The 13,554-nt window shown below is 41.1% G+C and overlaps 17 non-coding genes across 17 annotated transcripts; all 17 read left to right on the top strand.

Annotated features, from left to right (window-relative positions):
• Nucleotides 1–140: 140 nt before the first annotated feature.
• Nucleotides 141–213, top strand: trnav-cac (transfer RNA valine (anticodon CAC)). The gene has a single exon. It is a non-coding gene; the product is annotated as a tRNA-Val (tRNA).
• A 588-nt stretch (nucleotides 214–801) lies between these two features.
• Nucleotides 802–874, top strand: trnav-cac (transfer RNA valine (anticodon CAC)). The gene has a single exon. It is a non-coding gene; the product is annotated as a tRNA-Val (tRNA).
• Nucleotides 875–1,635: 761 nt separating this feature from the next.
• Nucleotides 1,636–1,708, top strand: trnav-aac (transfer RNA valine (anticodon AAC)). The gene has a single exon. It is a non-coding gene; the product is annotated as a tRNA-Val (tRNA).
• Nucleotides 1,709–2,221: 513 nt separating this feature from the next.
• trnav-cac (transfer RNA valine (anticodon CAC)) lies at nucleotides 2,222–2,294 on the top strand. Its single transcript has one exon. It is a non-coding gene; the product is annotated as a tRNA-Val (tRNA).
• Nucleotides 2,295–2,882: 588 nt separating this feature from the next.
• Nucleotides 2,883–2,955, top strand: trnav-aac (transfer RNA valine (anticodon AAC)). The gene has a single exon. It is a non-coding gene; the product is annotated as a tRNA-Val (tRNA).
• A 1,173-nt stretch (nucleotides 2,956–4,128) lies between these two features.
• trnav-aac (transfer RNA valine (anticodon AAC)) lies at nucleotides 4,129–4,201 on the top strand. Its single transcript has one exon. It is a non-coding gene; the product is annotated as a tRNA-Val (tRNA).
• A 512-nt stretch (nucleotides 4,202–4,713) lies between these two features.
• Nucleotides 4,714–4,786, top strand: trnav-cac (transfer RNA valine (anticodon CAC)). The gene has a single exon. It is a non-coding gene; the product is annotated as a tRNA-Val (tRNA).
• Nucleotides 4,787–5,373: 587 nt separating this feature from the next.
• Nucleotides 5,374–5,446, top strand: trnav-aac (transfer RNA valine (anticodon AAC)). Its single transcript has one exon. It is a non-coding gene; the product is annotated as a tRNA-Val (tRNA).
• Nucleotides 5,447–5,959: 513 nt separating this feature from the next.
• On the top strand, nucleotides 5,960–6,032 carry trnav-cac (transfer RNA valine (anticodon CAC)). The gene has a single exon. It is a non-coding gene; the product is annotated as a tRNA-Val (tRNA).
• Nucleotides 6,033–6,620: 588 nt separating this feature from the next.
• On the top strand, nucleotides 6,621–6,694 carry trnav-aac (transfer RNA valine (anticodon AAC)). Its single transcript has one exon. It is a non-coding gene; the product is annotated as a tRNA-Val (tRNA).
• A 513-nt stretch (nucleotides 6,695–7,207) lies between these two features.
• On the top strand, nucleotides 7,208–7,280 carry trnav-cac (transfer RNA valine (anticodon CAC)). The gene has a single exon. It is a non-coding gene; the product is annotated as a tRNA-Val (tRNA).
• A 587-nt stretch (nucleotides 7,281–7,867) lies between these two features.
• Nucleotides 7,868–7,940, top strand: trnav-aac (transfer RNA valine (anticodon AAC)). Its single transcript has one exon. It is a non-coding gene; the product is annotated as a tRNA-Val (tRNA).
• A 512-nt stretch (nucleotides 7,941–8,452) lies between these two features.
• trnav-cac (transfer RNA valine (anticodon CAC)) lies at nucleotides 8,453–8,525 on the top strand. Its single transcript has one exon. It is a non-coding gene; the product is annotated as a tRNA-Val (tRNA).
• A 588-nt stretch (nucleotides 8,526–9,113) lies between these two features.
• trnav-aac (transfer RNA valine (anticodon AAC)) lies at nucleotides 9,114–9,186 on the top strand. The gene has a single exon. It is a non-coding gene; the product is annotated as a tRNA-Val (tRNA).
• A 1,174-nt stretch (nucleotides 9,187–10,360) lies between these two features.
• trnav-aac (transfer RNA valine (anticodon AAC)) lies at nucleotides 10,361–10,433 on the top strand. Its single transcript has one exon. It is a non-coding gene; the product is annotated as a tRNA-Val (tRNA).
• Nucleotides 10,434–10,945: 512 nt separating this feature from the next.
• Nucleotides 10,946–11,018, top strand: trnav-cac (transfer RNA valine (anticodon CAC)). The gene has a single exon. It is a non-coding gene; the product is annotated as a tRNA-Val (tRNA).
• Nucleotides 11,019–12,160: 1,142 nt separating this feature from the next.
• On the top strand, nucleotides 12,161–12,233 carry trnav-cac (transfer RNA valine (anticodon CAC)). Its single transcript has one exon. It is a non-coding gene; the product is annotated as a tRNA-Val (tRNA).
• Nucleotides 12,234–13,554: the final 1,321 nt, after the last annotated feature.

Raw genomic sequence — 13,554 nt, 5'->3', positions numbered from 1 at the left:
ATTATGTGAGGTAGACTTGTGGGCATTCCTAATATTTTCCACGACTTCCTCTTTTTGTATTGTAGTTTCAGTAGTGTAGTGGTTATCACGTTCGCCTCACACGCGAAAGTCAGTCACACCCTTAGTTTTCCACACATTAGGTTTCCGTAGTGTAGTGGTTATCACATTCGCCTCACACGCGAAAGGTCCCCGGTTCGAAACCGTGCGGAAACATTTTGTAATATTCAATATTTCCCAATGCCCAGAGGCTAGCATTTGGTTTGAAACAGTTGAGTTTTGTCTAAACCTTGCAGTCTACCGAGATTATTTTCTGTCATTACAGCTGCTTGATGTGACCGCTAGTTTTTAATGGGTACTATACACAATACCCCATAATGACAAAGCGATAACATATAGTTTTTATTAATGAAAAAAATATTTAAAAAAAAACTTATTTACATACGTTTTCAGACCCTTTGCTATGAGGCTGGAAATTGAGCTCAGGTTCATCCTGTTTCCATTGATCATCCTTAGATGTTTCTTCAACTTGATTGGAGTCCACCTGTGGTAAATTCAAATGATTGGTCATTTCTGCAGCATTGAAGGTACCCAAGAACACAGTGGCTTCCATCACTCTTAAATGGAAGAAGTTTTGAACCACCAAGCCTCTTCCAAGAGCCAGCGGCACACAATAATTCCCGGCTTCTCAAGCCTTATTGCTTAATTAATGGACTAAGTAATTTCTGATTTCATTAGGTTCTGAGAGCGATAAACGTCCCACCCAGCCAAAGTCAGCCACACCCTTTGAATTACACTCATTAGGTTTCCGTAGTGTAGTGGTTATCACGTTCGCCTCACACGCGAAAGGTCCCCGGTTCGAAACCGGGCGGAAGCATTTTGTAATATTCAATATTTCCCAATGCCCAGAGGCTAACATTTGGTTTGAAACAGTTGAGGTTGTCTAAACCTTGCTGTCTACCTCTCCGACCTGTGGATCAATGTTGCCGTTTTTTGGGGGACCTCCTCCGTGCGATCTGTATGAATGTGACCAGACTGACAGCTTCTCTGAGCCAGGCAAATTCATTTATCAGGGTCATTGTAATGGATATATCCAAATAAATGGCAATATTATCCAAGATAAAACAAACTAAAATGTAGATTATTTTCTGTCATTACAGCTGCTTGATGTGACCGCTAGTTTTTAATGGGTACTATACACAATACCCCATAATGACAAAGCGATAACATATAGTTTTTATTAATGAAAAAAATATTTAAAAAAAACTTATTTACATACGTTTTCAGACCCTTTGCTATGAGGCTGGAAATTGAGCTCAGGTCCATCCTGTTTCCATTGATCATCCTTAGATATTTCTTTAACTTGATTGGAGTCCACCTGTGGTAAATTCAAATGATTGGTCATTTCTGCAGCATTGAAGGTACCCAAGAACACAGTGGCTTCCATCACTCTTAAATGGAAGAAGTTTTGAACCACCAAGCCTCTTCCAAGAGCCGGCGGCACACAATAATTCCCGGCTTCTCAAGCCTTATTGCTTAATTAATGGACTAAGTAATTTCTGATTTCATTAGGTTCTGAGAGCGATAAATGTCCCACCCAGCCAAAGTCAGTCACACCCTTTGAATTCCACTCATTAGGTTTCTGTAGTGTAGTGGTTATCACGTTCGCTTAACACGCGAAAGGTCCCCGGTTCGAGACCGGGCGGAAACATATTTTAAAAAATTGGACAGTAAGCCTATTCACTTAGGACTCGGTCCCAATTTCGGAATTCATGCTTTTCCTTCGCACTTCTCAATATTTGCTATTCAGACATACCTTTTTTAGTCGCGTAACGCACTCTGCATGTGTGGCTAGCTTGGGCGCTCTGAATACATTCCTGCTACGTGTGGTCTGAGGTCCATAATGATTCAAATAGTTTACCATGCCAGGGTAAGCTGACAAGAAACACAGCCCTTATTTCAAGTGTTTTTAAAATCCCCCGTGGGGAATATGAATGGTGGAAAAACGATTGGAACCATTTTCCTGTTTGACCGCTAGTTTTTAATGGGTATTATGGCTCTTTCTGTGGTACTCAATTTGGGATATTATGTGAGGTAGACTTGTGGGCATTCCTAATATTTTCCACGACTTCCTCTTTTTGTATTGTAGTTTCAGTAGTGTAGTGGTTATCACGTTCGCCTCACACGCGAAAGTCAGTCACACCCTTAGTTTTCCACACATTAGGTTTCCGTAGTGTAGTGGTTATCACATTCGCCTCACACGCGAAAGGTCCCCGGTTCGAAACCGTGCGGAAACATTTTGTAATATTCAATATTTCCCAATGCCCAGAGGCTAGCATTTGGTTTGAAACAGTTGAGTTTTGTCTAAACCTTGCAGTCTACCGAGATTATTTTCTGTCATTACAGCTGCTTGATGTGACCGCTAGTTTTTAATGGGTACTATACACAATACCCCATAATGACAAAGCGATAACATATAGTTTTTATTAATGAAAAAAATATTTAAAAAAAAACTTATTTACATACGTTTTCAGACCCTTTGCTATGAGGCTGGAAATTGAGCTCAGGTCCATCCTGTTTCCATTGATCATCCTTAGATATTTCTTTAACTTGATTGGAGTCCACCTGTGGTAAATTCAAATGATTGGTCATTTCTGCAGCATTGAAGGTACCCAAGAACACAGTGGCTTCCATCACTCTTAAATGGAAGAAGTTTTGAACCACCAAGCCTCTTCCAAGAGCCGGCGGCACACAATAATTCCCGGCTTCTCAAGCCTTATTGCTTAATTAATGGACTAAGTAATTTCTGATTTCATTAGGTTCTGAGAGCGATAAATGTCCCACCCAGCCAAAGTCAGTCACACCCTTTGAACTACACTCATTAGGTTTCCGTAGTGTAGTGGTTATCACGTTCGCTTAACACGCGAAAGGTCCCCGGTTCGAGACCGGGCGGAAACATATTTTAAAAAATTGGACAGTAAGCCTATTCACTTAGGACTCGGTCCCAATTTCGGAATTCATGCTTTTCCTTCGCACTTCTCAATATTTGCTATTCAGACATACCTTTTTTAGTCGCGTAACGCACTCTGCATGTGTGGCTAGCTTGGGCGCTCTGAATACATTCCTGCTACGTGTGGTCTGAGGTCCATAATGATTCAAATAGTTTACCATGCCAGGGTAAGCTGACAAGAAACACAGCCCTTATTTCAAGTGTTTTTAAAATCCCCCGTGGGGAATATGAATGGTGGAAAAACGATTGGAACCATTTTCCTGTTTGACCGCTAGTTTTTAATGGGTATTATGGCTCTTTCTGTGGTACTCAATTTGGGATATTATGTGAGGTAGACTTGTGGGCATTCCTAATATTTTCCACGACTTCCTCTTTTTGTATTGTAGTTTCAGTAGTGTAGTGGTTATCACGTTCGCCTCACACGCGAAAGTCAGTCACACCCTTAGTTTTCCACACATTAGGTTTCTGTAGTGTAGTGGTTATCACATTCGCCTCACACGCGAAAGTTCCCCGGTTCGAAACCGTGCGGAAACATTTTGTAATATTCAATATTTCACAATGCCCAGAAGCTAGCATTTGGTTTGAAACAGTTGAGTTTTGTCTAAACCTTGCAGTCTACCGAGATTATTTTCTGTCATTACAGCTGCTTGATGTGACCGCTAGTTTTTAATGGGTACTATACACAACACCCCATAATGACAAAGCGATAACATATAGTTTTTATTAATGAAAAAAATATTTAAAAAAAACTTATTTACATACGTTTTCAGACCCTTTGCTATGAGGCTGGAAATTGAGCTCAGGTCCATCCTGTTTCCATTGATCATCCATAGATATTTCTTTAACTTGATTGGAGTCCACCTGTGGTAAATTCAAATGATTGGTCATTTCTGCAGCATTGAAGGTACCCAAGAACACAGTGGCTTCCATCACTCTTAAATGGAAGAAGTTTTGAACCACCAAGCCTCTTCCAAGAGCCGGCGGCACACAATAATTCCCGGCTTCTCAAGCCTTATTGCTTAATTAATGGACTAAGTAATTTCTGATTTCATTAGGTTCTGAGAGCGATAAATGTCCCACCCAGCCAAAGTCAGTCACACCCTTTGAACTCCACTCATTAGGTTTCCGTAGTGTAGTGGTTATCACGTTTGCTTAACACGCGAAAGGTCCCCGGTTCGAGACCGGGCGGAAACATATTTAAAAAATTGGACAGTAAGCCTATTCACTTAGGACTCGGTCCCAATTTCGGAATTCATGCTTTTCCTTCGCACTTCTCAATATTTGCTATTCAGACATACCTTTTTTAGTCGCGTAACGCACTCTGCATGTGTGGCTAGCTTGGGCGCTCTGAATACATTCCTGCTACGTGTGGTCTGAGGTCCATAATGATTCAAATAGTTTACCATGCCAGGGTAAGCTGACAAGAAACACAGCCCTTATTTCAAGTGTTTTTAAAATCCCCCGTGGGGAATATGAATGGTGGAAAAACGATTGGAACCATTTTCCTGTTTGACCGCTAGTTTTTAATGGGTATTATGGCTCTTTCTGTGGTACTCAATTTGGGATATTATGTGAGGTAGACTTGTGGGCATTCCTAATATTTTCCACGACTTCCTCTTTTTGTATTGTAGTTTCAGTAGTGTAGTGGTTATCACGTTCGCCTCACACGCGAAAGTCAGTCACACCCTTAGTTTTCCACACATTAGGTTTCCGTAGTGTAGTGGTTATCACGTTCGCCTCACACGCGAAAGGTCCCCGGTTCGAAACCGTGCGGAAACATTTTGTAATATTCAATATTTCCCAATGCCCAGAGGCTAGCATTTGGTTTGAAACAGTTGAGTTTTGTCTAAACCTTGCAGTCTACCTAGATTATTTTCTGTCATTACAGCTGCTTGATGTGACCGCTAGTTTTTAATGGGTACTATACACAATACCCCATAATGACAAAGCGATAACATATAGTTTTTATTAATGAAAAAAATATTTAAAAAAAACTTATTTACATACGTTTTCAGACCCTTTGCTATGAGGCTGGAAATTGAGCTCAGGTCCATCCTGTTTCCATTGATCATCCTTAGATATTTCTTTAACTTGATTGGAGTCCACCTGTGGTAAATTCAAATGATTGGTCATTTCTGCAGCATTGAAGGTACCCAAGAACACAGTGGCTTCCATCACTCTTAAATGGAAGAAGTTTTGAACCACCAAGCCTCTTCCAAGAGCCGGCGGCACACAATAATTCCCGGCTTCTCAAGCCTTATTGCTTAATTAATGGACTAAGTAATTTCTGATTTCATTAGGTTCTGAGAGCGATAAATGTCCCACCCAGCCAAAGTCAGTCACACCCTTTGAATTCCACTCATTAGGTTTCCGTAGTGTAGTGGTTATCACGTTCGCTTAACACGCGAAAGGTCCCCGGTTCGAGACCGGGCGGAAACATATTTAAAAAAATTGGACAGTAAGCCTATTCACTTAGGACTCGGTCCCAATTTCGGAATTCATGCTTTTCCTTCGCACTTCTCAATATTTGCTATTCAGACATACCTTTTTTAGTCGCGTAACGCACTCTGCATGTGTGGCTAGCTTGGGCGCTCTGAATACATTCCTGCTACGTGTGGTCTGAGGTCCATAATGATTCAAATAGTTTACCATGCCAGGGTAAGCTGACAAGAAACACAGCCCTTATTTCAAGTGTTTTTAAAATCCCCCGTGGGGAATATGAATGGTGGAAAAACGATTGGAACCATTTTCCTGTTTGACCGCTAGTTTTTAATGGGTATTATGGCTCTTTCTGTGGTACTCAATTTGGGATATTATGTGAGGTAGACTTGTGGGCATTCCTAATATTTTCCACGACTTCCTCTTTTTGTATTGTAGTTTCAGTAGTGTAGTGGTTATCACGTTCGCCTCACACGCGAAAGTCAGTCACACCCTTAGTTTTCCACACATTAGGTTTCCGTAGTGTAGTGGTTATCACATTCGCCTCACACGCGAAAGGTCCCCGGTTCGAAACCGTGCGGAAACATTTTGTAATATTCAATATTTCCCAATGCCCAGAGGCTAGCATTTGGTTTGAAACAGTTGAGTTTTGTCTAAACCTTGCAGTCTACCTAGATTATTTTCTGTCATTACAGCTGCTTGATGTGACCGCTAGTTTTTAATGGGTACTATACACAATACCCCATAATGACAAAGCGATAACATATAGTTTTTATTAATGAAAAAAATATTTAAAAAAAAACTTATTTACATACGTTTTCAGACCCTTTGCTATGAGGCTGGAAATTGAGCTCAGGTCCATCCTGTTTCCATTGATCATCCTTAGATATTTCTTTAACTTGATTGGAGTCCACCTGTGGTAAATTCAAATGATTGGTCATTTCTGCAGCATTGAAGGTACCCAAGAACACAGTGGCTTCCATCACTCTTAAATGGAAGAAGTTTTGAACCACCAAGCCTCTTCCAAGAGCCGGCGGCACACAATAATTCCCGGCTTCTCAAGCCTTATTGCTTAATTAATGGACTAAGTAATTTCTGATTTCATTAGGTTCTGAGAGCGATAAATGTCCCACCCAGCCAAAGTCAGTCACACCCTTTGAATTCCTCTCATTAGGTTTCTGTAGTGTAGTGGTTATCACGTTCGCTTAACACGCGAAAGGTCCCCGGGTTCGAGACCGGGCGGAAACATATTTTAAAAAATTGGACAGTAAGCCTATTCACTTAGGACTCGGTCCCAATTTCGGAATTCATGCTTTTCCTTCGCACTTCTCAATATTTGCTATTCAGACATACCTTTTTTAGTCGCGTAACGCACTCTGCATGTGTGGCTAGCTTGGGCGCTCTGAATACATTCCTGCTACGTGTGGTCTGAGGTCCATAATGATTCAAATAGTTTACCATGCCAGGGTAAGCTGACAAGAAACACAGCCCTTATTTCAAGTGTTTTTAAAATCCCCCGTGGGGAATATGAATGGTGGAAAAACGATTGGAACCATTTTCCTGTTTGACCGCTAGTTTTTAATGGGTATTATGGCTCTTTCTGTGGTACTCAATTTGGGATATTATGTGAGGTAGACTTGTGGGCATTCCTAATATTTTCCACGACTTCCTCTTTTTGTATTGTAGTTTCAGTAGTGTAGTGGTTATCACGTTCGCCTCACACGCGAAAGTCAGTCACACCCTTAGTTTTCCACACATTAGGTTTCCGTAGTGTAGTGGTTATCACATTCGCCTCACACGCGAAAGGTCCCCGGTTCGAAACCGTGCGGAAACATTTTGTAATATTCAATATTTCCCAATGCCCAGAGGCTAGCATTTGGTTTGAAACAGTTGAGTTTTGTCTAAACCTTGCAGTCTACCTAGATTATTTTCTGTCATTACAGCTGCTTGATGTGACCGCTAGTTTTTAATGGGTACTATACACAATACCCCATAATGACAAAGCGATAACATATAGTTTTTATTAATGAAAAAAATATTTAAAAAAAACTTATTTACATACGTTTTCAGACCCTTTGCTATGAGGCTGGAAATTGAGCTCAGGTCCATCCTGTTTCCATTGATCATCCTTAGATATTTCTTTAACTTGATTGGAGTCCACCTGTGGTAAATTCAAATGATTGGTCATTTCTGCAGCATTGAAGGTACCCAAGAACACAGTGGCTTCCATCACTCTTAAATGGAAGAAGTTTTGAACCACCAAGCCTCTTCCAAGAGCCGGCGGCACACAATAATTCCCGGCTTCTCAAGCCTTATTGCTTAATTAATGGACTAAGTAATTTCTGATTTCATTAGGTTCTGAGAGCGATAAATGTCCCACCCAGCCAAAGTCAGTCACACCCTTTGAATTCCTCTCATTAGGTTTCTGTAGTGTAGTGGTTATCACGTTCGCTTAACACGCGAAAGGTCCCCGGTTCGAGACCGGGCGGAAACATATTTAAAAAATTGGACAGTAAGCCTATTCACTTAGGACTCGGTCCCAATTTCGGAATTCATGCTTTTCCTTCGCACTTCTCAATATTTGCTATTCAGACATACCTTTTTTAGTCGCGTAACGCACTCTGCATGTGTGGCTAGCTTGGGCGCTCTGAATACATTCCTGCTACGTGTGGTCTGAGGTCCATAATGATTCAAATAGTTTACCATGCCAGGGTAAGCTGACAAGAAACACAGCCCTTATTTCAAGTGTTTTTAAAATCCCCCGTGGGGAATATGAATGGTGGAAAAACGATTGGAACCATTTTCCTGTTTGACCGCTAGTTTTTAATGGGTATTATGGCTCTTTCTGTGGTACTCAATTTGGGATATTATGTGAGGTAGACTTGTGGGCATTCCTAATATTTTCCACGACTTCCTCTTTTTGTATTGTAGTTTCAGTAGTGTAGTGGTTATCACGTTCGCCTCACACGCGAAAGTCAGTCACACCCTTAGTTTTCCACACATTAGGTTTCCGTAGTGTAGTGGTTATCACGTTCGCCTCACACGCGAAAGGTCCCCGGTTCGAAACCGTGCGGAAACATTTTGTAATATTCAATATTTCCCAATGCCCAGAGGCTAGCATTTGGTTTGAAACAGTTGAGTTTTGTCTAAACCTTGCAGTCTACCTAGATTATTTTCTGTCATTACAGCTGCTTGATGTGACCGCTAGTTTTTAATGGGTACTATACACAATACCCCATAATGACAAAGCGATAACATATAGTTTTTATTAATGAAAAAAATATTTAAAAAAAAACTTATTTACATACGTTTTCAGACCCTTTGCTATGAGGCTGGAAATTGAGCTCAGGTCCATCCTGTTTCCATTGATCATCCTTAGATATTTCTTTAACTTGATTGGAGTCCACCTGTGGTAAATTCAAATGATTGGTCATTTCTGCAGCATTGAAGGTACCCAAGAACACAGTGGCTTCCATCACTCTTAAATGGAAGAAGTTTTGAACCACCAAGCCTCTTCCAAGAGCCGGCGGCACACAATAATTCCCGGCTTCTCAAGCCTTATTGCTTAATTAATGGACTAAGTAATTTCTGATTTCATTAGGTTCTGAGAGCGATAAATGTCCCACCCAGCCAAAGTCAGTCACACCCTTTGAACTCCACTCATTAGGTTTCCGTAGTGTAGTGGTTATCACGTTTGCTTAACACGCGAAAGGTCCCCGGTTCGAGACCGGGCGGAAACATATTTTAAAAAATGGGACAGTAAGCCTATTCACTTAGGACTCGGTCCCAATTTCGGAATTCATGCTTTTCCTTCGCACTTCTCAATATTTGCTATTCAGACATACCTTTTTTAGTCGCGTAACGCACTCTGCATGTGTGGCTAGCTTGGGCGCTCTGAATACATTCCTGCTACGTGTGGTCTGAGGTCCATAATGATTCAAATAGTTTACCATGCCAGGGTAAGCTGACAAGAAACACAGCCCTTATTTCAAGTGTTTTTAAAATCCCCCGTGGGGAATATGAATGGTGGAAAAACGATTGGAACCATTTTCCTGTTTGACCGCTAGTTTTTAATGGGTATTATGGCTCTTTCTGTGGTACTCAATTTGGGATATTATGTGAGGTAGACTTGTGGGCATTCCTAATATTTTCCACGACTTCCTCTTTTTGTATTGTAGTTTCAGTAGTGTAGTGGTTATCACGTTCGCCTCACACGCGAAAGTCAGTCACACCCTTAGTTTTCAACACATTAGGTTTCCGTAGTGTAGTGGTTATCACATTCTCCTCACACGCGAAAGGTCCCCGGTTCGAAACCTTGCGGAAACATTTTGTAATATTCAATATTTCCCAATGCCCAGAGGCTAGCATTTGGTTTGAAACAGTTGAGTTTTGTCTAAACCTTGCAGTCTACCGAGATTATTTTATGTCATTACAGCTGCTTGATGTGACCGCTAGTTTTTAATGGGTACTATACACAATACCCCATAATGACAAAGCGATAACATATAGTTTTTATTAATGAAAATTAAATTTAAAAAAAAACGTATTTACATACGTTTTCAGACCCTTTGCTATGAGGCTGGAAATTGAGCTCAGGTCCATCCTGTTTCCATTGATCATCCTTAGATATTTCTTTAACTTGATTGGAGTCCACCTGTGGTAAATTCAAATGATTGGTCATTTCTGCAGCATTGAAGGTACCCAAGAACACAGTGGCTTCCATCACTCTTAAATGGAAGAAGTTTTGAACCACCAAGCCTCTTCCAAGAGCCGGCGGCACACAATAATTCCCGGCTTCTCAAGCCTTATTGCTTAATTAATGGACTAAGTAATTTCTGATTTCATTAGGTTCTGAGAGCGATAAATGTCCCACCCATCCAAAGTCAGTCACACCCTTTGAACTACACTCATTAGGTTTCCGTAGTGTAGTGGTTATCACGTTTGCTTAACATGCGAAAGGTCCCCGGTTCGAGACCGGGCGGAAACATATTTAAAAAATTGGACAGTAAGCCTATTCACTTAGGACTCGGTCCCAATTTCGGAATTCATGCTTTTCCTTCGCACTTCTCAATATTTGCTATTCAGACATACCTTTTTTAGTCGCGTAACGCACTCTGCATGTGTGGCTAGCTTGGGCGCTCTGAATACATTCCTGCTACGTGTGGTCTGAGGTCCATAATGATTCAAATAGTTTACCATGCCAGGGTAAGCTGACAAGAAACACAGCCCTTATTTCAAGTGTTTTTAAAATCCCCCGTGGGGAATATGAATGGTGGAAAACTATTGGAACCATTTTCCTGTTTGACCGCTAGTTTTTAATGGGTATTATGGCTCTTTCTGTGGTACTCAATTTGGGATATTATGTGAGGTAGACTTGTGGGCATTCCTAATATTTTCCACGACTTCCTCTTTTTTGTATTGTAGTTTCAGTAGTGTAGTGGTTATCACGTTCGCCTCACACGCGAAAGTCAGTCACACCCTTAATTTTCCACACATTAGGTTTCCGTAGTGTAGTGGTTATCACATTCGCCTCACACGCGAAAGGTCCCCGGTTCGAAACCGTGCGGAAACATTTTGTAATATTCAATATTTCCCAATGCCCAGAGGCTAGCATTTGGTTTGAAACAGTTGAGTTTTGTCTAAACCTTGCAGTCTACCTAGATTATTTTCTGTCATTACAGCTGCTTGATGTGACCGCTAGTTTTTAACATATAGTTTTTATTAATGAGAATAAAAAATATTTAAAAAAAACTTATTTACATACGTTTTCAGACCCTTTGCTATGAGGCTGGAAATTGAGCTCAGGTCCATCCTGTTTCCATTGATCATCCTTAGATATTTCTTTAACTTGATTGGAGTCCACCTGTGGTAAATTCAAATGATTGGTCATTTCTGCAGCATTGAAGGTACCCAAGAACACAGTGGCTTCCATCACTCTTAAATGGAAGAAGTTTGAACCACCAAGCCTCTTCCAAGAGCCGGCGGCACACAATAATTCCCGGCTTCTCAAGCCTTATTGCTTAATTAATGGACTAAGTAATTTCTGATTTCATTAGGTTCTGAGAGCGATAAATGTCCCACCCAGCCAAAGTCAGTCACACGCTCTGAACTCCATCATTAGGTTCCGTAGTGTAGTGGTTATCACGTTTGCGTTAACACGCCGAAAGGTCCCCGGTTTCGACGGACAGGGCGATGGAAACATATTTTAAAAAATTGGACAGTAAGCCTATTCACTTAGGACTTCGGTCCCAATTCGGAATTCATGCTTTTCCTTCGCACTTCTCATATTTGCTATTCAGACATACCCTTTTTTAGTCGGTAACGCACTCTGCATGTGTGGCTAGCTTGGGCGCTCTGAATACATTCCTGCTACGTGTGGCCTGAGGTCCACTATGATTCAAATAGTTACCATGCCAGGGTAAGCTGACAAGAGAACACAGCCCCTTATTTCAAGTGTTTTTAAAATCCCACCGTGGGGAATATGAATGGTGGAAAAACGATTGGAACCATTTTCCTGTTTGGACGCTAGTTTTTTAATGGTATTATGGCTCTTTCTGTGGTACTCAATTTGGGGATATTATGTGAGGTAGACTTGTGGGCATCCTAATATTTTCCACGACTTCCTCTTTTGTATTGTAGTTTCAGTAGTGTAGTGGTTATCACGTTCGCCTCACACGCGAAAGTCAGTCACACCCTTAGTTTTCCACACATTAGGTTTCCGTAGTGTAGTGGTTATCACGTTCGCCTCACACGCGAAAGGTCCCCGGTTCGAAACCGTGCGGAAACATTTTGTAATATTCAATATTTCCCAATGCCCAGAGGCTAGCATTTGGTTTGAAACAGTTGAGTTTTGTCTAAAACTTGCAGCAGTCTACCTAGATTTTTCTGTCATTACAGCTGCTTGATGTGACCGCTAGTTTTAATGGGTACTATACACAATACCCATAATGACAAGCGATAACATATAGTTTTTATTAATGAAAAAAATATTTAAAAAAAAACTTATTTACATACGTTTTCAGACCCTTTGCTATGAGGCTGGAAATTGAGCTCAGGTCCATCCTGTTTCCATTGATCATCCTTAGATATTTCTTTAACTTGATTGGAGCACCTGTGGTAAATTCAAATGATTGGTCATTTCTGCAGCATTGAAGGTACCCAAGAACACAGTGGCTTCCATCACTCTTAAATGGAAGAAGTTTTGAACCACCAAGCCTCTTCCAAGAGCCGGCGGCACACAATAATTCCCGGCTTCTCAAGCCTTATTGCTTAAAATGGACTAAGTAATTCTGATTTCATTAGGTTCTGAGAGCGATAAATGTCCCACCCAGCCAAAGTCAGTCACACCTTTGAATTCCACTCATTAGGTTTCCGTAGTGTAGTGGTTATCACGTTGCTTAACACGCGAAAGGTCCCCGGTTCGAGACCGGGCGGAAACATATTTTAAAAAATTGGACAGTAAGCCTATTCACTTAGGACTCGGTCCCAATTTCGGAATTCATGCTTTTCCTTCGCACTTCTCAATATTTGCTATTCAGACATACCTTTTTTAGTCGCGTAACGCACTCTGCATGTGTGGCTAGCTTGGGCGCTCTGAATACATTCCTGCTACGTGTGGTCTGAGGTCCATAATGATTCAAATAGTTTACCATGCCAGGGTAAGCTGACAAGAAACACAGCCCTTATTTCAAGTGTTTTTAAAATCCCCCGTGGGGAATATGAATGGTGGAAAAACGATTGGAACCATTTTCCTGTTTGACCGCTAGTTTTTAATGGGTATTATGGCTCTTTCTGTGGTACTCAATTTGGGATATTATGTGAGGTAGACTTGTGGGCATTCCTAATATTTTCCACGACTTCTCTTTTGTATTGTAGTTTCAGTAGTGTAGTGGTTATCACGTTCGCCTCACACGCGAAAGTCAGTCACCCCTTAGTTTTCCACACATTAGGTTTCCGTAGTGTAGTGTGGTTATCACGTTCGCCTCACACGCGAAAGGTCCCCGGTTCAAAACGTGCGGGAAACATTTTGTAATATTCAATATTTTCCCAATGCCCAGAGGCTAGCATTTTGGTTTTTGAAACAGTGAGTTTGTCTAAACCTTGCAGTC

Source organism: Oncorhynchus kisutch, unplaced genomic scaffold (genome assembly GCF_002021735.2).
Source record: "Oncorhynchus kisutch isolate 150728-3 unplaced genomic scaffold, Okis_V2 scaffold1932, whole genome shotgun sequence".
Classification (NCBI taxonomy): domain Eukaryota; kingdom Metazoa; phylum Chordata; class Actinopteri; order Salmoniformes; family Salmonidae; genus Oncorhynchus; species Oncorhynchus kisutch.
Note: the sequence above shows the minus strand (reverse complement) of the source record. Positions and strands in the feature narration are given on the sequence as shown.